Source organism: Palaemon carinicauda, chromosome 5 (genome assembly GCF_036898095.1).
Source record: "Palaemon carinicauda isolate YSFRI2023 chromosome 5, ASM3689809v2, whole genome shotgun sequence".
Taxonomy (NCBI): Eukaryota; Metazoa; Arthropoda; class Malacostraca; order Decapoda; family Palaemonidae; genus Palaemon; species Palaemon carinicauda.
The window spans coordinates 182,866,609-182,888,211 of record NC_090729.1 but is presented as its reverse complement, the minus strand read 5'-3'; the positions used below and the strand labels follow the sequence as shown (position 1 = coordinate 182,888,211).

Here is a 21,603-nt window from a genome sequence, read left to right as displayed (position 1 = left end):
AACATTCCTTTCAGCAAGTGATCCAGGTCTGAGAAGGTCCAACAAACTTTAGAGCGCCTCATTGCAGTTCTCCGAGGCGAGTCTACCAGACTTGAGAAGTCAGCCTGGGCAGAGGCAGGTACTCCCAAGCCTGGTGCTTCTCCTGTGGCATACCAAACGCTCGCTTTCGAAGTGAGCTTCGTTGGAGGGAACATGAAAGAAGTCTTGCCAAGGTGTTGCTTAGACTGCAGCCACTCCCCTAAGATCCTTAAAGCCCTCTTAGAGGACCTAGCTAGGACTAGCTTAGTATAGGTGGACTTAGCTTGTTGTACGCCCAGCGAAAACTCAGATGGCGGAGAGCGGGGAATAGCAGAGACAAAGTGGTCTGGGTAAACCTCCCTAAGTAGAGCCAAGACCTTACGAAAATCAATAGACTGTGGAGAAAGCTTGGATTCATCCACGTCTGATGAGGGATCCAGGTGTGCCTCCTCATCATCAGACGCCTCATCACCAGAGTGAAGCGAAGGTATCGGACAAGAATGCTGAACAGCAGAGTCAGAACGAGTAGGAACAATAGTAGTGGTTTCCTCTACAAGTAACTGTTGAGGGAGAACCTGAGGCTCAGACTGCAAAGGCTGAATAGCAGACGAAGCAGAAGGAAGGCGCATGGGTGGAGGAGGCTGACTCCTAGCATGAGCGGTTGAACCCAAGGATTGCGCTTGCTGAGCGGTTGGTGGAAGCGGAGTAGCAAGTTCCTGTTCCTGTGGTGAGAGCGGAGCGTGATGAGGTTGAGGCTGCGCAGAACAAGGTAAATGTCTCGCAAGCTGAGGCTCCTGAGGCGCAAGGCCAAGGTGTAGTGGAGCTAGCCTTGTGGATGGTTGAGCTCGCTGCAGCGAGAGCTGAGGAAACTGACTCATGGACGGGAGAGGTTGTTGTACCTCAGCCAAGAGTTGCACCACTGGTGGAGCAGCAAAGGGAGGCGGAGGAAGAGAGGTATAATCCTCCTGATCCCATAGCAAAGGTTGCCTTAAAGAAGGCGGAGGCTGAACACCAGTGGGAACAGCAAACTCAGACCGTGGCTCAACATCGTACGCCTGGCAGGTGGTACTGCGATCAGGCGGAGCAAGCGCAGGCGGAGCGAGCGCAGGCGGAGCGAGCACAGGCGGAGGGAGTGTAGGCGGAGGCGGAGGAGCAACACTCTCAGCCCGACACTCACGCATCAAGTCCGAAAGCTGTGCTTGCATGGACTGTAGTAGAGTCCACTTAGGGTCGACAGTCGAGCTCTGTTGTGGCAGAACCTTACTCCTCTTGGGCGGAGTGCAGTCGACAGATGACTGCGGCGAGTCAGAGCTGAGCCAATGACTGCAACCTGGCTGAGCACTCGCGGACTGGACTCTGCGTTTAAGCGGTCTCGAGACCTGAGACCAACGTTTCTTCCCTGACAGATGATCAGCGGACGAGAAAAAGACGGGCTCAATCGTCTGCGGGTGGGAGTGACGGTCTTTGGAAGACACGCCCGCAACCACCGAGGAAACTTCTGTGCGCCTAACAAGGCCTGCCGAACCCTTAAGCCCTTCGACATTGCTTCTCCCCTGGGCATGGGAGCTTGCAAGAGGTCCCGGACTGGGAGGACGACTGGCTCGCACAGAAGAATCCTCACGCACCACACTGGCACTGACACTAGCACTTGGCACTGCACTGACACTAGCACTCGTCACAGCACTGGCACTAACTCCACCCACTGCACTCTTGACCTTAAGTTCCTTAACTTCGGCCATCAGAGACTATGGTCACTTACCACTGACTCTACTTTATCGCCTAAGGCCTGAATAGCACGCAAAACAACAGACATATCAGGCGGAGGGCAAACAGTAGGTTCGGGGGTAGCCACTACAGGGGTAGGAAAAGGTAGGGGATCATGAGGTGAGGAAAACATTGAAGAGTGAGAAGAACTCCTCCTAACTCTACCTCTCTCTAACTTAGATGAATATTTTAAAAGACGGACAAATTCCAATTCCGAAAGTCCGGCGCATTCCTCACATCGATTTTCTAACTGACAGGGCCTGTCCCTACAGTCAGAACAAGCGGTGTGAGGATCTACCGAGGCCTTCGGAATACGCCTATTGCAAGACCTACATCGTCTATGGGAGGGGGCTTGCGAAATGTCAGACATCTTGAATCCAAAGAGTTAGCCAAAGGGGTTTCCAAAATCAAGCAAAAGATCGTTAACTGTTAATCAGGACTATATAAAAGCTATCTAGCTAATATAAGAAGGTTTCCAGTAATGCGACAGCCGAAATCTGAGAGAATACTTCACCAATTAGCCGTGAACAAACTCGAAGATCATAAGCGTATCCCAGAACGTCTTGCCGGAAGCACGACAGAGGAATAATTGAGGAGGTGTCAACAAGAAGTACTTGAGTACCTGGCCACAGGTGGCGCTGGTAAGTACACCCCCTTCTAGTATTGTGATAGCTGGCGTATCCCTCCATAGAATTCTGTCGGGCAACGGAGTTGACAGCTACATGATTTAATATTGAAAATTTGTCATTTTTTCTGACACTAAATACAAACCTTCACTATTTACAGGGATTGACTCACTCCTTATGGTGGTACAAGTCTGAACCAACTGGCTGGTCTTTAACATAGGGTTTTCTCGTACATGTTCCGCACCTAACAGGGTTATTTCCTTCAGTCTGAAGGCGAGGCTGAAGGACGAACGGTGGCCTTTCATCGCTGAGAACGAGAGCAGCTTTCCTCTCGAAGGTAACCAAAGAACTCCGCTATTACTGGAAAAATGGGCTTGAATTGAGAGATAATCCTTCCACGACCCTAACCACAAAAAAACAGTCCACTTGGCCTGGAAGACCAAAGCCGAAAACTTTTGCGGATATTCTGGTATCCTCTTCGCAACTGTTGCGGAAAAGAGAACTCTCTGAGAGGAGGAGATGGATAGTCTCCAAGCATGAAGTTGCAGCGGAGATAATTTGTATTTTTCCTAACCATACAAACCTTAGCTAGTTACATAGGGTATTACTTTTGGCGTAGCTGAAAATGACGAGCCATTAGATTTTTAACAAGGGTTAACTACCCCCGCGCTAGTTAGCAAGGGGGTAGGGGAAGGGGTAGCTTGCTACCCCTCCCCCCCTCACACCGGTGAATTGTCTCACTTCACTTAGAGGTAGGACTTGTCGTGGGGGACAGGGCTGGTGGGCAAATATGTGTAAATAGCTAAGGTTTGTATGGTTAGGAAAAATACAAATTATCTCCGAATTTGTCATTTGTTCCGTAACCGAAATACAAACCACGCTATTTACATAGGGTGACTTACCCCTTAGGAAGGGTGGAAAGTCCCCAGCCTTACTGGCTTTGGCTTTACCCGGGGACTCAGAATCCGAGTGAGCAGCACTCGAGAAAAAGAGTCCCTGCACCTCACAAGTTCCTTGCTCTGCAAGGAACGTGCGGCCTACATAAGCTTGTGTGTGGAGGAATAGAGTGTGACTCGTCCTAGGAAGTTGACCTGGAGTCCTTTAGATGGAATTCTAGGCTAGGACGTTCCCAATACCACCCCGTCAGGGTATGGGGGACGCGACAGTATTAACTTAATACTAGGAACACAAGGGAGCATGGTTTACCTGCAGAGGTTGAGGTCAGCTATGCAGAGACCAGGATGCTGCTTTCCCCAAGAGAGGGGAGGATGAAGAAAGAAGTAAGGGCCAGACATACTCTTTCATTCACGCAGACTGAGACCGGGTAACAATGCCCTCAACCTTCTGCTACCTGTCCAATAAGGAGCCTGAGGTTAGACCAGCTGTTATGCAGCCACCACGGGGCCGATAGAAAAAGTATCGAGGCTCCTGTGGGTCACGTCCTGCAGGTAGTGGGCTGTGAAGGTCGTTTGATGCTTCCAGACCCCAGCTTGTAGCACCTGCATCACAGAGAAGTTTCTCTTAAAGGCCAGGGACGTAGCGATGCCCCTGACGTCGTGTGCTCTAGGGCGACGTGACGGAGGAGGGTCAGGATTCAAGGCGTGGAGGATAACCCTTGGAATCCAGGCCGAGATGGTGTTCTTGGAGACCCTCCTCTTAGTCCTTCCCGTGCTTACGAACAACGCCTGCACGCGGGGACGAACTGCAGCTGTTCTCTTCAAGTAACGCCTCAGGCTCTTCACTAGGCATAATAGCAGATGGTCTGGATCACTTGTTACAGAACAGAGACTCGTGACCCTTAAGGAGCCGAACCGTGGGTCCGGCACTCCAGGGTTCTGAGTCTTGGCAACAAACTCAGGGACGAACCTGAACGTTACCTCCCCCCATCCCCTTGAATGGGCGATGTCGTATGAGAGACCATGAAGTTCACTAACTCGTTTGGCCGAGGCCAACGCGAGTAGGAAAGCCGTCTTCCAAGTCAGGTGGCGATCAGAGGCCTGGCGCAATGGTTCGAAGGGGGGTCTCTTCAGAGCCCTGAGGACCCGAACCACGTTCCATGGAGGAGGTCTCACTTCCGACTGAGGGCAGGTAAGCTCATGAGTAAAGAGAGTTCTAGCGAGGAAGAAATGTCCACTCCTTTCAGCCTAAAGGCCAGGCTTAAGGCTGAGATAGCCTTTCACCGACGAGACCGAAAGGCGCATTTCCTCCCGCAAATACACGAGGAACTCCGCTATTGCTGGAATAGAGGCATCGAGTGGAGATATACCCCTCCCACGACACCAACCACAAAAGACTCTCCACTTCGCCTGGTAGACTCCCGCGGATGACTTTCGCAGGTGTCGAGACATTCTTTACGCAACCTGCTGCGAAAAGCCTCTCTCCGTGAGAAGACGCTGGATAGTCTCCAGCCGTGAAGCCGAAGCGAGGCTACGGCTTTGTGGTAGATGTTGCAATGTGGTTGCTTGAGTAGCTCGTGTCGTGGGGGAAGTTGTCTTGGAGGTTCCATTAGGAGTTGCAGAAGGTTGGGGAACCATTCCGCGTGATGCCATAGCAGAGCTATTAAGGTCATTGACAGGTTGACCGATACAGTAGTCTGGTCTTGTTGAGCACCCTTCTCATCAGACAAAACGGTGGGAAGGCGTATACGTCGATGTTGTCCCACCGTTGTTGGAAGGCATCTTGCCAGAGTGCCTTGGGGTCCGGGACTGGGGAGCAGTACAAAGGCAGCTTGAAATTCAAGGCTGTCGCAAACAGGTCCACTGTCGGGGAACCCAACAAAGTCAGGACTTTGTTGGCTATCTGAGGATCCATAGACCACTCGGTACTCACCCTCTGCGAAGCTCTGCTCAGACTGTCGGCGAGCACATTCCTCTTGCCAGGAATGAAGCGAGCTGATAGTGTTATCGAGTGGACTTCGGACCACCTCAGAATCTCTACTGCAAGATGGGACAGCTGTTGTGAAAAGGTACCTCCCTGCTTGTTGATATAAGCTACTACCGCGGTGTTGTCGCTCATCACCACCACGGAGTGGCCCGCCAGGGTCCGTTGGAACTGTTGAAGGGCCAGATACATGGCCTTCATCTCTAGCAGGCTGATGTGTAGGTACTTTTCTGATTCTGACCAAAGGCCTGAGACCCTCTGGTTCAGAATGTGGGGCCCCCACCCTTCTTTTGATGCGTCCGAGAACAGTGTCAAATCCGGGGGAAGGACGAGAAGATCCACTCCCTTTCGTAGGTTTTCGTCGATCAGCCACCATAGGGACCAGAGAGTCCGGGGAATCGGTGCCCTGATTCCACCAGGACTTGAGCCGCCATTTCAGGGATCTCATCCTGAGACGGCCGTTCGGGACCAGACGGGCCAGGGAGGCTAGGTGACCTAAAAGACGTAACCATGATTGGGTTGGAAGCTCTTCCCGCCCGAGGAAGGGCTCTGCAACCCTCCTCAGCCTTGCTATCCTGTCGTCTGATGGAAAGGCTTTGTGGAGATTGGTGTCTAATAACATGCCTAGATATACCAGTCGTTAGGTCGGCTGCAGAGAGGACTTCTCGAGATTTACCATGATCCCCAGATCTTGGCAAAGTCCCAGAAGCCTGTCTCGGTGTCGAAGAAGGGTCGACTTCGAGTCTGCCAGGATCAGCCAGTCGTCTAGATATCGGAGGAGATGGATGCCGTTCCTGTGCGCCCACGACGAAATCAGGGTGAACACTCTGGTTAACACCTGAGGTGCTGTGGAGAGACCGAAGCACAGTACCTTGAACTGGTAGGTCTTGCTGTCTAGGCTGAATCTCAAGTACTTCCTGGAAGACGGATGGATTGGGATCTGGAAGTACGCGTCCTTCAGATCCAGTGTGCACATGAAGTCTTGTGGTCTCACTGCAAGTCTGCCCGTGTCCGCTGTCTCCATGCTGAACAAAGTTTGTTTGACAAACTTGTTCAGAGCTGAGAGATCGATGACGGGTCTCCAGCCTCCAGACGCCTTCTTTACAAGAAAGAGTCGACTGAAGAAGCCTGGGAGCCGTCGACGACCTCTTGGAGAGCATCATTCTTGAGCATGGTCTCGACTTCTGCCCGAAGGGCTAGCCCCTTTGACGATCCCATGGCATAGGAGCTCAACGGCACTGGATTCCCTGTCAGGGGAGGTTGAGATGTTGTGAATGGGACGCGTTATCCTTGGCCGATCACAGAGACCGTCCAGGAATCGGCCCCATGTTGCTGCCACCTGTGCACGCAACTTTGTAGGCATCCCCCCACAGGTGGACACGCAGGGGGACTGCCAATCCTAGCGTTTACAGCCACGGCCGCTCCCTCTAGGATTTCTGCCTCCCCTGGAGGACTTTCCACCCCTCTTGTCCTTGACAGGAAAGGGCTGTGGCTTAGACACCTTCGTCTTAGCTGCCGGAGCCTGCTTCGGTGTCCTGCGAGGCTGCTGTTGATACTGTTGAGGAGCTGGAGGCTTGTAGGGCCGAGATGTGAGGGCCCTTTGGAGGAGCGAATCATGATTCGACTTCCTCCACCTCTCAGCTGTGCGTTCTATATCCTTGGGCTCAAACAAGCTTCCTCCGAGGATGGAGGAGTGTCTGAGTCTGCAGACATCCACAGCGGGGACCTTCGGATGGAACTTCTCGGTCACCGCATCACGTCGCTTTAAGATCGAGTTGGCCCACAGGTTGGTAACCTGGTGAGCCAGGAACTCGATGGAGCGAGTGCCCGAGAAGAGGAAGGTCTCCAGGGCCTTCCTATTGCTCTCCTTAGACAAGTCCTCGGAGTGCAATAGGATGCCCAGAGAACCCAGCCAGACGTCCAGCCACGAAGTGGCCTGCATGGCACACTTCGCGACCTTCTCCTGGCTAAGGATCTCCGATGCCGAGAATGTCACCTGCCGGGAGGAGAGCTTCTCAAGAGGAGTTCCCCTGGTGAGCTCTTCCACCCAGTGGTGGAGGGGAAGAGCTATACTGGACTCCCCCATGATCTCAAAATACCTCCTCTGCTGTAAACGAGGAGGTGGGAGGAGTTTGTTCCCGGCAGAAGAACGGCTGGAGGAGGCGAGTTCAAAGAGCTGGGCTTCGACCTTATCTCTGGCACTCTTCACCCCCTGGGACCAAGGCAATGCTGCACTGACCCTTGGGGGTTTCTGGGTACCATAGACTTGGTCTAGGACCGTATCCTTGCCTTCGCGAAGGGCGATCTCCGGGTCCTTGACCCTGTTGAGTTGCCTCATCAGATTCAAGACCTGCCAGAAGGCATGCTCCGACTCGTGCTGCTCTCCTCCCTGTGGACTGGCAGCTAAGTCTCCTGTCCCCAAAAGCCTCTTCTTGGGGAAACACGTGGACGTTCTCCCGGGGTCTGGTTGGCTCTGGTCGGATCCGTGAAGAAGACTCAGGAATCATCTTTGAGTCCTTGGGTTCCCTCCTGGGCAGGATACAGGACTCCAGCAAAGAGGTCTGGAAGGTACCTTCCACGCAAGACGTTTCTCTTCTTCGAGGTGGGGTCCCTCCCATTGGTGCCGTGGGAGAGGCCCTCACCTCGCTGGACTCTCCTGAGGACGGAAAAGCTTCGTCCACAGGAGAAGGAGAAAACGACTGCGAAGGGGATGGAGCCTTCCTGCCGGACCTCTTAGGAGCCAACTTCTCCCTGGGAGAAGTCACCACGAAGTCCACTCCTCTCCTTCTCTTCAGCTGGGGCGAGTCTGTCTTTGGTTTGAGTCCCAGATCAGCGAGGGCCGGCTTCACAGCCTGCACCACCGCTTTCATCAGGTGACCAAACCAAGACTGACGGGTGACCGACGCAGTGTCAGTAATCCCCGCTGGAGGGAAGGGGATCTCCTGATCCTTCGGAGTGGACGCAACGGGGCCTGCCTGAAATGAAGAAAGGGAAGAATGTTGCCTGGACCTCTCCGGTGACTCTCCCTGGTCCTGGATGAGACCCCTGCGCTTGCGCAGTGGCGATCCTGACGGCGATCTGGAAGTACGTGTCCCTGTCGGAAGCACGCGCTGCGGATCCCGTCGAGAATGGGGGTCGCGCGTGGGCGACTGCTGGAGCGCGGAGATATACGAGCGCAGGTGCGTTCGCGGGCAGGCGAGTGGGCGCGCGAGGGTAGAGGAGATCGCTGTCCGTCAGGAGAACGATGGTGCGCAGGAGATCGATGGCGCGTGGGCGAGCGATGGCGAGTTGGCGAACGCTGGTGCGTTGGAGAGCGATGCCGCATTGGCGCGTGGGCGAACGATGGCGCGCAGTGCGCGCAGGTGACTGACCGAGCGCAGGTGATTTAGCGTGTGTGCGCGTCGGAGACCTGTGACGATCCGAGGCATGGGCGCACTGGCGAGCACTTGCGCTCAGGCGAAGGATCGCGCGGGCGCGCAGGAGATCTTTGGCGTGCAGGAGGGTGTCGATGCGCAGTCAGCTGGGGCGCAGGATCAGATGGCGAGGAAGTGCGCAAGGGCGAACGCTCGCGGTCGGGCTCAGAAGACGACTCGTGGGCGCGCGAGCGCACAGGAACACTTGAAGTGCGCGCGCACTGTTGCGCAGGCGAAGATGGGCGCACAGGTGCGCGTGGGCGAGGCGAAGGAGTAAGGTCCTTGCCTGTGTCCAGATCCGAAGATCTAGGGCGCGTGGGAGTGCGTTGGCGCGCAGGGAGCGCATCAGGAACAAACTGCGCAGGTGCACGCTGACGAGCAGGAGATCATGGGTGCTCGGGAGACTGATGGCGCGCATGGCGCACAGCAGGAACAGAAGGGCACTGACGGCTAGCAGGAGAGCGCTGACGAGCAGGAGAGCGCTGGCGAGGCGAGTCTGAAGGCTGCAGCTCTGGAGAGCGCATGTGCGCTACTGCGCGAACGCGCAGTTGAGCACGCAGGGGAACCCTGACGCGCAAGGGATTTACCGACACCGTGGGATACGTCCCTTTGCCCTGAAGGGACCGGTGCCCGATCAGCGGAGAGGTCCAAGGACGTGGCTGCGACGGTCTGCTCCCGACGAAAAGAATCCTCTGCAGGGGAAGGCGGTGATGAAGAAGACCCGAAGAGGCGCCTCCTAACTCCCTTGTAGGGAGAAGGAAGGCCCCTACGGCGAAGAGGACGAGCCTTACGGCGAAGGTGACCTCGAGGCAGGGCATCCACATCGTTGGTCCTCCGAAGAGGAGTCTGTCAGTGCGCTCCCCCGAGGAGGAGACGCACCCGCAGGAGAGACAATGGGACTCAACTTTCCCCTCGAAGGATGTTCGGAGGGGGAGGCTGAGCCTTCAGCAACGTCCGCAATAGCATCAGCAGCAGAGGTTTGACCAGACCCGTCAGAAGCCTCTGCCACAACAACGTCGACAATAGACAGAGGGTCTACCTCTGCTATTACCGGCGATTGCTTGACAGCTGCCCCCAACTGGATCAGGTCAAACAGGGCTTCCTTGGAGGGCAAGCCCTTAAGCCCCAAGGAAGCCCAAAGCTGAAAGAGATCATCATTAGACACAGCATGGTCATCATCGTAATGAGAATCAATATCCTCCCCCGGAGGAGGAGGGGGATCTGCCTTGCTATGGGAGGCAACGCCCTCTCCCGCACCCAGAGGTCGGGAAACAGAACAATGGCCTACGCTACCACTCGATGGCCTCTCACGAGAGACCGACCGAGTGGGAGCTTCGGAGGAGGTTCGGGCGGCGGAAGAAGAGTCCTTGGAGCCTTCCTTCTTCAAAGAAGCCCTTGAAGGAGAAAGGTCTCTCTTGGACTTCTTCTTACGCCGCCGGGGATACCTCTCCCACTGGGAGGTAGACCACTCCCTGCACTCACTACAAGTTAAGTCTCTATCACAGCTTTGACCTCGACACTGCGGGCAAAGGGTGTGAGGATCCGTCTCGACCGCCGACATGAATGTTCCACAGGGGCGGCCGGGGAGTCCAGGGGACTTGCGCAAAATTGCGATGAAGATAGAGGCCAACTTCCAAACACACAGAGCTGAAGAAAAAGAAAAAACAGATTAAGGCTGTCAAAAGCGAGGATGAAAGACAGACACGTCTGCTCATCATCCGAACCAAAAGTGAAGTGAGACAATTCACCGGTGTGTGTGGGGGGGGGGGGGTAGCAAGATACCCTTTCCCCTACCCCCTTGCTAACTAGCGCGGGGGTAGTTAACCCTCGTTAAAAATCTAATGGCTCGTCATTTTCAGCTACACCGAAAGTAATACCCTATGTAAATAGCAGGGTTTGTATTTCGGTTACGGATCAACTACAGCTTTGTTTAACAGTAGATCATGTCGTGGAGGGAGTTCTCTTAGTATCTCTGTCAGGAGTTGCAGACGCGTCAGCTGGGCAAAATGAGTCTTGCTGGAGCTACGAGACTGCTGACGACGCGCCCTGTTCCGAAGAGTGAGGGCATGGAATGGATGAGTCCAATTCCCCCTGGAGGAATCTCCCGACAAGGGGAACCCACTGGTGAAGGAAATCTTTCCCAAGGTCGTAAAAGAAAGAAAAGACTAGAAAAAAAAAGAGACCAACGTCTTTTGCCCCTGTAGGCGATTCTTCCCGCAAGCAAGAAGATTGCTGAACAGAGGCTGGAGGAGGGAGCCTCCCTCAGAAAGGAAGCGGACGAATTGAATTTCCCCAGAAGAAATCCCCCAAAAGGGAGACCAAACAGGTGAAGGAAGTCTTTCTCGGTGGGAAAAACAACCAATTACCTGCTTCCGCTGTAGGCGATTCTTCCCGAAAGCAGGAAGATTGTATCTGAAGGAGATTCAATGACTGGTCCATTTGGGCTCTGACTAGAGTCCTGAGGACGAGTGGTACAAAATGCCCCCCCTCCGGATGAGACCGTCGTCTGTCAACCCTCCTTCCAGGCCTGTCTTCTGCCCGGGTCTCATAGAAAACCAGAGAAAAGGAAGGTCCCTCGTGTTGAAACACTTTGGATCTGGCTGCCCCTGAAGAGGTTGGATTCGACAAAGAACGATACGGGCTAGACGAACCAGAGTGAAAACGATGACATATGAAACATAACCACTGCTGGTAAAATGAGCGTCTTGAAGGAGGGAAATACTATCGCCATCTTCTGCCTTGGCACTGTCGTTCTGCGGAAAACTGCAGGCTGGAGCTGTCTCAGTGAGCTACCGAGGCTGTTAGGATCAAACAGTCGTCCCAAAATCTTCGGAGAACGAGACAGATCCTAGGGGACCAGGTTAACACTAGGGTAAAACCCTCGTTAAAATCAGAGATGCTATCGAAACCGAAGCACCAAATCTTGACATGGCGTGCCAGTATCAACAAAGAAAGCTTCCTTGACGATGAATATCCAGGAATACTAGGAGTATAAATTCTAATCGTCAAACGTCCACAGGAAGTCCTGAACTAACTGCTTGTTTAACTGTAAGTCCTCTCCTTGCTGGATAGTTTGATGAAGAAATTTGTTCCCAAAGGAGAGGACAAAACTGGAGACTTCCATATGGGAAAAACTGATGGAAGAAGCTCGGGCATATCTTGATGAACAACATCGTCCTGTCTAACCGGATGTTCGGATCGTGAGGATTAAAGAGAGAACTGCACTCACACCTCAAAAGATGGGTGGAAGAGACAGAAGTGTAGGCTCTTGTAGGTGGGCTGAGGATTCTCTGTTCTTCCCGGAAAGATGTGCGTACTCCGTGCTGGTATGAGGAGATTATCCACTAATGTCCTGGAAAATCCTCACCCGAGGATGAGTTACTCTTAGAAAAGAACATAAGCTGACAGGAGAACTCAGGCTGAGGAAGAGCATCATCGTACGATAGTTGACGAACAACCTCGAGTTCAAGCTATGGGTTGGTCATAGACAGAGACAGAGAGTAAGAAGAGATGTCAACGATCTCTGAGGCTTTCAGGGGGTCACCCATCCAAGGGCTGACCTGAACCCCCGTTACATAACTTCGCTGGCCGGAAGAATCCTTGGAACTAAGTTGCAATAGCCGTAGCGTAAGCCAGCGCTGAATTAAATCCTGTAGAACAGAGGGAATAAGAAAGGGGGAATAACCACACGGGGTTATGTCTCCCAGAGCAGGTATGAAGCCGAGAAGCAGATCCAAGGGATCGGCCCTAAGAACTGTGTTAAAGATCCGGCAAACTCTCAACCTGTGGTGCTAAACTCCTTCCACTGCATGTGGGAAGAGGTACTGAAGTAGCACAACCCTAAAATACTGGGGGAAGACTATCTATGTCATCTAGATGAGGATATTCTCCAATGACTAGAAAAGCAGGAAAGTCACATAGATAAAAACAGTATGCTGGATTAAAGTGAGGGTCTCAGCCAGAACAGTTCATCACAGAGAGCAACTTTACCTCAGAAGGAAAACAGGCTAGAGGAAAACCGTTAGGTGTTGGAGGTGGTTGACAGCAACCTCGAAGAGAGTTAACTAGTGACGATCCTGATCAGGCAAGTGACAATCTCGAGCTGGCGATCGGCGAGGTGACGAACGAAGCGTCGACGAACAGTGCGTTGGCACACGTCGAGCTGGGGAATGTCTAGTAGGCGAAGGGTGAGCTGGCAAACAGCGAGCGACAATCAGGAACTGCTGAACAGTGTGGAGAGTGATGATCACAAGTTGGCTAACGGTGAGCTGGAGAGTGATGATCACAAACTGGCGAACAGTGAGTGACGAACACGAGCTGGCAAACGTTGATGGTCACGAGTTGAAGGATGATCGTAAGTGATAGTGAGCTGCAGCAAGGCTGGGCGAAGCATGTTGCCAAAGGTGATATGATTCTGTTGGCGAGACGAGTGCTGAGTGATGAGGTCCGCTCCCGAAGATGAAGTGCAGGGAGTAGATGAATAGAATTCCCGCTGGAGAATCCCCCGAAGGGGAGACCAAATAAGTGAAGGAAGACTCTTCCCCGGAGGGGAAAGGTGACCAACATCTGCTGACCCTGTCAGCAATTCCAGCGCAAGGAGGAAGGTTGCCGAATAGAAGTTGGTGGAGGGACTTTCCCTTGGAAAGGAAAGTTCCAAAACCTGGAAGCGCACCTCAGGGCAGCTTGTTTCTGGGTTCCCCCTTACGGGGTTACCCAAAGAACTCAAAGGAGTTCATAACAGACACTGCTCCAGTAGTCCAGTACTGTTGAAGGCAAAGAAGGTGGAGACTGGCAGGATCATCTGACTTCACACTCCTTATGTCGGCTGCTAACGCTGAGGAAAAACTCCTTCGGAAGGACAACCTGACCTGCGGATGGGAAAGGTGTCCCCCGAGAGATATCGTAACAAGCTAAAGACTAAGAACTCCCTTCGCCAGCTGTCATCGCCAAACAAAGGAGAGCGGCGTTAAAAGAGTCGAAGAAAAGTTAGATTAATTTTTATTCAAATTTAAATTTAATTAGCTAAAAACTACTCAGGAGAACAGCCTAACCCGCGGGCTGAAAAGATGTTCCCAGAGAGCCACAGCACCTGCCGCTGCCCACGTAACAAGGGAGAGTGGCATAATGAGCAAAGAGGAGCATAACCGAAGTCCAGCTACGGATAGGCTACAAGCGGTTTTCCCTCCGTTGAGTTTGCAAGAGACGTCAAAATCCGAATGGAGGGAGTATTCACACAAGACAACTCCCAAAATAAGGAGGCCGGGTGGCTGCACTAGAAGTAGGGAAGGCCACCAGCCTACGGGTTTCCCAGCGTCAAAGGGGAAGAGACCCTAAGAGAAGGTTCTACGCCCTCGAGAATACCGACACGAAAAGCAGCAAAAGTTGGGAGGAGAGAGTCTAATGTCCACCCTCTACGAGCAAAATGAAAAAAAAAAGTGATGAAACAACACAGGTGTGTGTGTCAGCGGGGTGGACGGCTACCCCGCCTAACCCCACACTAACTAATGGTAGGGTAGTACCACTTTGCTGTAAAGGTCTTTATGGCTAGTCTTCCAGCTTTCCAAAAGATAATCCCTGTAAATAACGAGGGATTGTATTTAGTGTCGGAACGAAGTAGATTTTGAACTTCCAGATAAGAAAAAGGAGTTACAGGATATAGTTTTGTTGGCATCAGCTTAAGCGTTGCCTAGTCCAAAACTAATGAATCCCTCTCGGCATTCTTTTTCATCTTTCCAACCCCCCTCAAACAGAGACTAAGACAGAGACCAAGACCTACACTCATGACGAGGAGATGACCGCAATTAATCATGCCCCCTGCAAAACGTTCAAAGCTGATGGGGTTCCAAAATGGTTTCTCAAGACACACTTGATTGTCTGTTCGTGGATTTTCCATTACCCAAAGTACAGTCTCTAGTCAAATAAAAAGATCAAAACAACCCGTTAAGAGGCAGCAGACAAGCAAGAGTGTATTGCGATGAATACAATATCAAAGAGCAGGTTATTCTACCTGATGGGTGGGCAGGGCCTACCCTCCAACCCCCCCCCCCCCCCCCCCCCACACACACACACTACAATCCCATCGGAGTTTAAATTTCCATTTCCAGCTTCACCAAATTCACACACCTATCAAAGGACAAGAGGTTATATTTGTGTAGGTACGCTCTAACCACAATTCAAAACGGGAACAAACACCAGATACAACCTAACCTAACACAACTGTCCTTACCCACAAGCCCCCTGAAACCAAGCCTCTAAGCCTCCGAGTCTTAACTTTACCTCAAGGTAGGCTGTATCTATGTACAGTATACATTTCTCTTTTGAAATATGGTGTTTCAGTTGCATTCCCTCATGCTTCACTCATCCTGATAACTTTAAAAGTATGAATTTCCATTGTCTATAGTCATCAAAGTTGTTGAAAACATACGTAAACACACCAGTAACAGTTTTCTCCAAAATGGAAATTCCAGTATAATCGGCATGATCATAACGAGCTTATGCCAAACAAAGCAAAACCTTTTAATATTATCCTGACACAACCCATCGGCCTTTGTTCCTGCACCCAAAGGTTTTGGGGAAGGCATAAGGTATTATCATATGTTTGCATGACATTCATTGCTTTAATGTTATTTCACATTCTCATTATTTCAGATGTGATGATCATTTTCTGGAGGGAATGAATTTGTTCAGAAGAAAAGTAGTTTAATTCTTATTATAAAAACAGTTTAAATATAACAGAGCTAACATCTTTTACATTAGTTATGGTAGGCGCCTGGCTTAAAAAGTCATGTGACAATGAAATCTAATCAGATTGGCCACTTGGTAGGTGGTATAGAAAATGAGAAATTTGGAGTTTTCATAATGGATTAATATCTAGGTCAATAGTTTCCGAGTATAGATTAATTTACCTTGGTTTCTAAACAATGTTATACTGTACAACTATACAGTAAAACCCGATTCATTTAAAACAAAAACCTAAAAATACACAAGGGAGCCTTTGAAGTGGTTAGGTTGCAGTTCAAAAATAAAGTTAACAAGTCCTAACTTAACTTAATTCTAACTTGACCTAACGTACCTTAACTAACAGAACAGTGCAATAAACGGTTTGTAAACAAACTTGGTGTTTTGAACATTTTTAGAAATGATTTCTAGCAGAAATGCATAGCTTTTAAACACCTTAAATTATACTGTGTACCAGTCTAATTGTATAATATCTAAATTAACTTATCAAAATGTTGTTTCTGTTTGTCATCACAAAACCAGTCATCATAATTAGAAAATAGTTACTGTAATCAAAACCCAGTAATAGCATTGAAACATAATCAAAACACTGGAGATTCTGCTTGCAAAGACTTAAAGTCACATGGAAAACATGATTTTGCAATACCATTTTCTATGGAGTCATTCATAGCTGGGCTCATCATACTACAAATACCTCCTTACTTAATTGAGCGTATTCACTAGTATTTATTAGTTTTTGTTCTGACATAGCTCACTTTGCTCGTAGATAAACATTATCGTATTGTTCCTACAGTATGTCCTGGCAATAGGGACATGTTTCGTTATGTGCGTTGGCCCCTGGAACAGTAGTTTGGCGTTACTTTACTTAACTCATTCATCACTTGATTCAATTGGTTTTTGCTCTGCCATAGCTCGTTTTGCTCATGATTCAACATTATCTTGTTATTCCTATGTTTGAGAAAACATAACATGTTTCAATATGTGCGCCAGCCCCATGGGCAAGTATTTTGGTGTTATATTTATTTAATACATTTTTTAGTTCTAATATACAAATTTAACAAAGAGGTGAGTTGTAGCCTTGCACTTCAGCCTGTGAATATGGACTTTACTTCCATTTCCCATTATCATACTAAATATATCAAAACACACATTTCTACCCTAACCTTACATTATTGACATAAATAAGAGCTGTAATTACAATGTATATTCTGATATTGAAAATACTTATGACAGAAGCACCACCAACCAGTTATTTATTTTTATTTTTAACTACAAGGTGGGAGGAGGCTCCTGTGACTTCTGCTAAGGTAACAAAACTTTTTTTTTTCATTAAAACGTGTACCTTCGTTAGTAATATTTCAATAGAGTCAAACTCATCCATTACTGCTTGCCAGTAGGCTACATAGGAGCTTGATACTTTTCTTTATTCCCAAGCGTGCGGCGGAGCTCATACCATTAGATTATGGTAATATTTCAATAGAGTCCTTAATGGTTTTTGCTCCACCATACACTCGCTTCATTAATAGAGGTTTTCGCCAGTAGCATACAGGATTCAAATTATGAGAGTTCCATGTCCTGAATAATTTTGCTCTGTTCTATAATGAAACCGATAGGACTTCCATGGGGGTGGAGAGTAGAACGCATATATATAGCTGTGTTGGTACAGCTAATGGGTTTCCTAAAAAGAGGCATCCCATAGTGAATGAAAAATTTGAAAAAAATAGGAGCCTTTGTATATCAGTGGCCAGCCATGTCCTTACCTAACTGGGGGGCTAATGCCCCCCTGCGACCCCCTTACATTGCCGTATCCTAAGTTAGACTTAATAATACATACAGGTGGCCGCTATTATACATACACCCAAAAAATAAAAACCATTTGTTTTTCACCAATTACAATACACAAAATAGGCTACTATTTTATAGGAAAGTTACAAAACCTATACATTCTGGTACATTATTCGAAAGATGCTTGTAACACACACTGAACATGTCAATGACGTCCCTATATCATAGGCTACTGCTATAGCCTACCGTATCATTTCTCGATAGAAAGAAACTATTCCTTTCTCTCTCCTGTTACCTACAGGACTTGATATGCAATGCCTTGAAAATGGTGAATAAGCTACAACAATGAAGACAAGAATAGGCTAGACTTATGGTTCTATAAAACAAATCAACCTGTGGGTACCCGTATTCTACAAATAAACCATTTTAGGGTATAGCCAACTGCTTTTTCATACTTACACAAAACGGGTTGCACAAGTAACTTAAAGATCTAATACTAAAACAATAAATGGAAGTTCAAGGGTCGGCAAATCCAAAAATTTCGTAACACTAAGAGGACGAAGACCTATCTTCGTCTTCTGGGTCTCTCTGGAACACAACGTAAACAGACCACATTGAATCTTCCTCTTCTTCTTCTTGCTCTTATAATAAAGATCAATAGTCAGTGTCCGCAATACGTCTTAACTTCTGAAAAAAAGTATTCTAAAAAATAATAACTAAAAATATTTAGTAAATAGAAAAACCTTAGTCAATTCTTTTTCAATTAAGTACACAGTAGTTTGAATGGAACGAAAATTGGGGTAATTACATACAATGCTTTCATTGGCTACATCATTCTGTGCTGTGGTTGTGAACAATGTGAAAAAAGGATAAATAAGAATATTTAGTAAATAAATAAAAAAATAGTAAATTCTTGTTCAATTGGGTGCATAATAGTTTGAATAGAACGAGGAAAATTGAGATCCTTTCATACATTGGCTACATAATTATGTGATGTGGTTGTTAATGCTTGACACATCTGATGAGTTTTTTATACCAATCTTATGGCATTTAAAAAAATGAGGTGACGTAATTAATTATGTGAGGATTTAAAGGCAAATTTTGATGGTTTTAAATTTTCTAACAAACCTTTATCTATCCCAGTACAACGAGACATACCACGAATTAAAACTAAATGTTACCATTTAGGAAGTTTTTCCATTAATGAATAAAAGTTATATTTTGTCTATAGAAGATATGATTATTGAAGGAAAATTCACAATCGTACGAAAATAATTAATGATGTTGATTAATGCAAGCCAGATAGATCTAGGCAATAGTTTTCGTTCTGCAGTGCAAGAAGTTAGAAATGACACCTGAAAAATGCCAGTTAAAAACATAAAATACTAATGTTAATAAAGTATTTAACACATTATTTCTATCATGGAGTTTCAAAAATATCCAATGAGAGTCTTTTAATGACAAAAAAAAATGTTAAAAGCTAAATATTAAATGAAAATAGGATTGAAGGTTATTAAATATGGCTGCTTGGAAACCAAATAACCAATTATTTTCATCGGAATTCAACAACAAACTATCAATTCTACTCATTTCGACAGGAAAATTCTTTCATTAGATAAGATTCTACTCCTACTCCTCAAGAAAAAAACTGAAGACTTATCATTTTAGAAAGTGTTATAATAGTGACCTGAAAACTATTAAGCCTGAATACAAATGCTAGCGAAAAAACTGAAATTTCAGGGGAAAATATGATGACAATTTGTGTGATTTATGCAAAGAGGAAGAAGACACCACCGAACATTTATTTTTATGCCCAAAGTTAGAACAGCAAAAGAATGTAGAAATAAGTTTAGGTATGCTGAAAAATCCTAGCAGGGATCTGGCTGCATTTATAGATAGGGCAATGAATATAAAAGAAGAGTTTAAGAAGCCCAAACTGATTACCACAACAGGTTGCCAAAACTGATGATAGCAAGGTGTTATCCTATCCAATTTCAAAGTAGAAGGGAATAAAAGTAAAGATTGAGAACCTCATTATGATATTAATTTATTTAAGGGACAGATGATATAAACTTAATAACAATAATAAGAATAAGCTTAGAAGCTTTGCACCTATCTATAAAGAGATAGAGTGCCCGCAAACTTACTTTGCGGAGTGAGCAATAAGGAACCAGGAACCAGGATAAGATACAGAGCAAAATATTAACTGGAAAGAAATTATTTTTTCACACACCAAGGCCCGCCTGAACAGACTTTGTGTCTGACGGAGGGCGAGAAATAAACCCGTAAAAGTAAAAGTAAAGTAAGTATTTTATAACTTGGGAGGAAAATAAATGTGAAATATTTGTGATGTCATCATTAAGAGTTGACATTTACCAATTTTATGCTCCAGTTTGTTGCTGCAGTCAAATTCAACCAATAATTCTTAGATTTCATGAATTTGCGTTTTGGTGATTTTGTTACTATCTGTAGTTGTTTGATGAACTGATAATTTAAAAGTTGAAATATAGATAAGGTTCTAAATCTGCCCAGTTGCATTATTCGTTCATAAGAATGACTCCAAGGACAGATGCCACCTAGCTTTATATTATTATTATTATTATCACTAGCCAAGCTACAACCCTAATTGGAAAAGCAAGATGCTATAAGCCCAACGGCTCCAACGGGGAAAAATATCCCAGCGAGGAAAAGAAATAAGGAAATAATTAATGATGAGAATAAATTAACAATATATCATTCTAAAAACAGGAACAGCGTCAAAACAAATATGTCCTATATAAACTATTAACAACGTCAAAAACAGATGTCATATATAAACATATGAAATGTTTAAACCCTGCCATATCTCTGTGCTGGGTTAAACATTATTTTCATGATCAGACAATTTTTAAAAAGTTATAAAATCATAATCCCTGGATATCTAAAAGAAAAACTTCGTCATAAATGTTTTGGATTAGCAGCCTAAAATTACGTTTTTATGACGTACAAAGTGACGTAAACCAACATAACCATCAATCACAGCTGTGCAAGTCAATGAGACAGAAATTTCGCTATGAGAGAGGCCATCACGTTATGGAATTTTGTTTGAGAGCTCTGCCCAAATTTCTTTAAAAATACATTTAAGAGTCTTACTTAGTTTTCTTCATTTAATTAAACAGTTTGATCAATTGAATTCAGATAAACTGGTCTAGTATTTTCCTACTATAAAAATCTGAAAATATATATTTAACTTTAGAACAAATGCGACGACTTAATAATATACAAAATTAACCAAAACTTACTTAATATTGAATAAAAGTGGGACTTGATATTCTTATTTGCTGGTTAATAGTAATGAGATAAAGTTATGCAGGAAATATATGATTTAAATATATTATGATTCTTAAAAAACAAAGAACCAACTACCTTAATGCAATTTAACAACCGTTTCAATTCTAATAATTTCAAATGCAAAATCCCTATTTTAATGTTTTAATTCTTTTTAAAGCCAATTATATAATACAGTAGTTTATTTTCTTTTCTATTAATAGAATATTACAGAACAATAAACTTAAACTCACCTTAACCATAAACGTACACATTCGTCTTCTGTACAAAATATGAGCATGTTCACTGCCTGAGACTTGAAACTACTAAACCATGGAAATTTGACATATTATATTATGACTCCTTCAAACTTGTTTAGGAATTGATCTACTGTCTACAGTTAGTAAAATTCCAACAAAAACTCTCATACAAGGAATAGCGTGTGATGACTGAACAGCTGCAGTGCTTGTTAGAAAATTTCCCTCTCCCTTTAAAGTTAGACAACCAAACCGTGTATCAACAGGAAGCACCGGTAAAAAAAAAAAAAAAAAAAAAAAAAAAAAAAAAAAAAAAAAAAAAAAAAAAAAAAAAAAAAAAAAAAGTCCGTTTTTAATGATCAGTTCATAGAATAGAAACTGTTGATGGTTATAAAATCCTCAGAAAATTGATAATGGGTCCGGTTAACGTAGTTTAAATCTAGGACAAAAGTCTGCAGGGAAATCTTGATCGAGTCCTGGCTAAACAGTGCAAGATTTACATGCTAACAAGAGCTTAAAATAATAAACAGTAGCCTAACTCTTCAGTGTTTAACGTTCTGTTTTTCGTCATTAGATTGTTTCATAAAGAATTTCACTAACAGACAGAAACGAGCTAAAACAGGATTGAAGCTTTCCGATGGTTGGTTATAGCAGAGATCATGACGTGATGAGCAGAGCTTACAAGGGGCTACAAAAAACCAATGAGTTGAATACATCGGTCTGCATGTAAAAGAGCATCTGCTACTTCAATTAAATCTAAACACATTAATTTAACTTTACCGTCAGAAATGACCTCTAATTTTGGATAAGATTTAT

General features: G+C 46.5%; 1 protein-coding gene across 3 annotated transcripts in view; it reads right to left on the bottom strand.

Annotated features, from left to right (window-relative positions):
• The window catches only part of Polr2E (DNA-directed RNA polymerases I, II, and III subunit Rpb5), a 49,494-nt gene extending 28,691 nt beyond the window's left edge, over positions 1-20,803 (bottom strand). Inside the window, exon 1 of one of the 3 annotated variants that reach the window (XM_068374441.1) lies at positions 20,785-20,803. The gene's annotated coding sequence lies outside the window, so the exon portion shown is untranslated. Of the gene's footprint in view, positions 1-17,683; positions 17,841-20,784 lie in introns of those variants that run through there. The other 2 variants (XM_068374439.1, XM_068374440.1) reach the window with 2 other exon arrangements.
• Between the last annotated feature and the right edge of the window lie 800 nt (positions 20,804-21,603).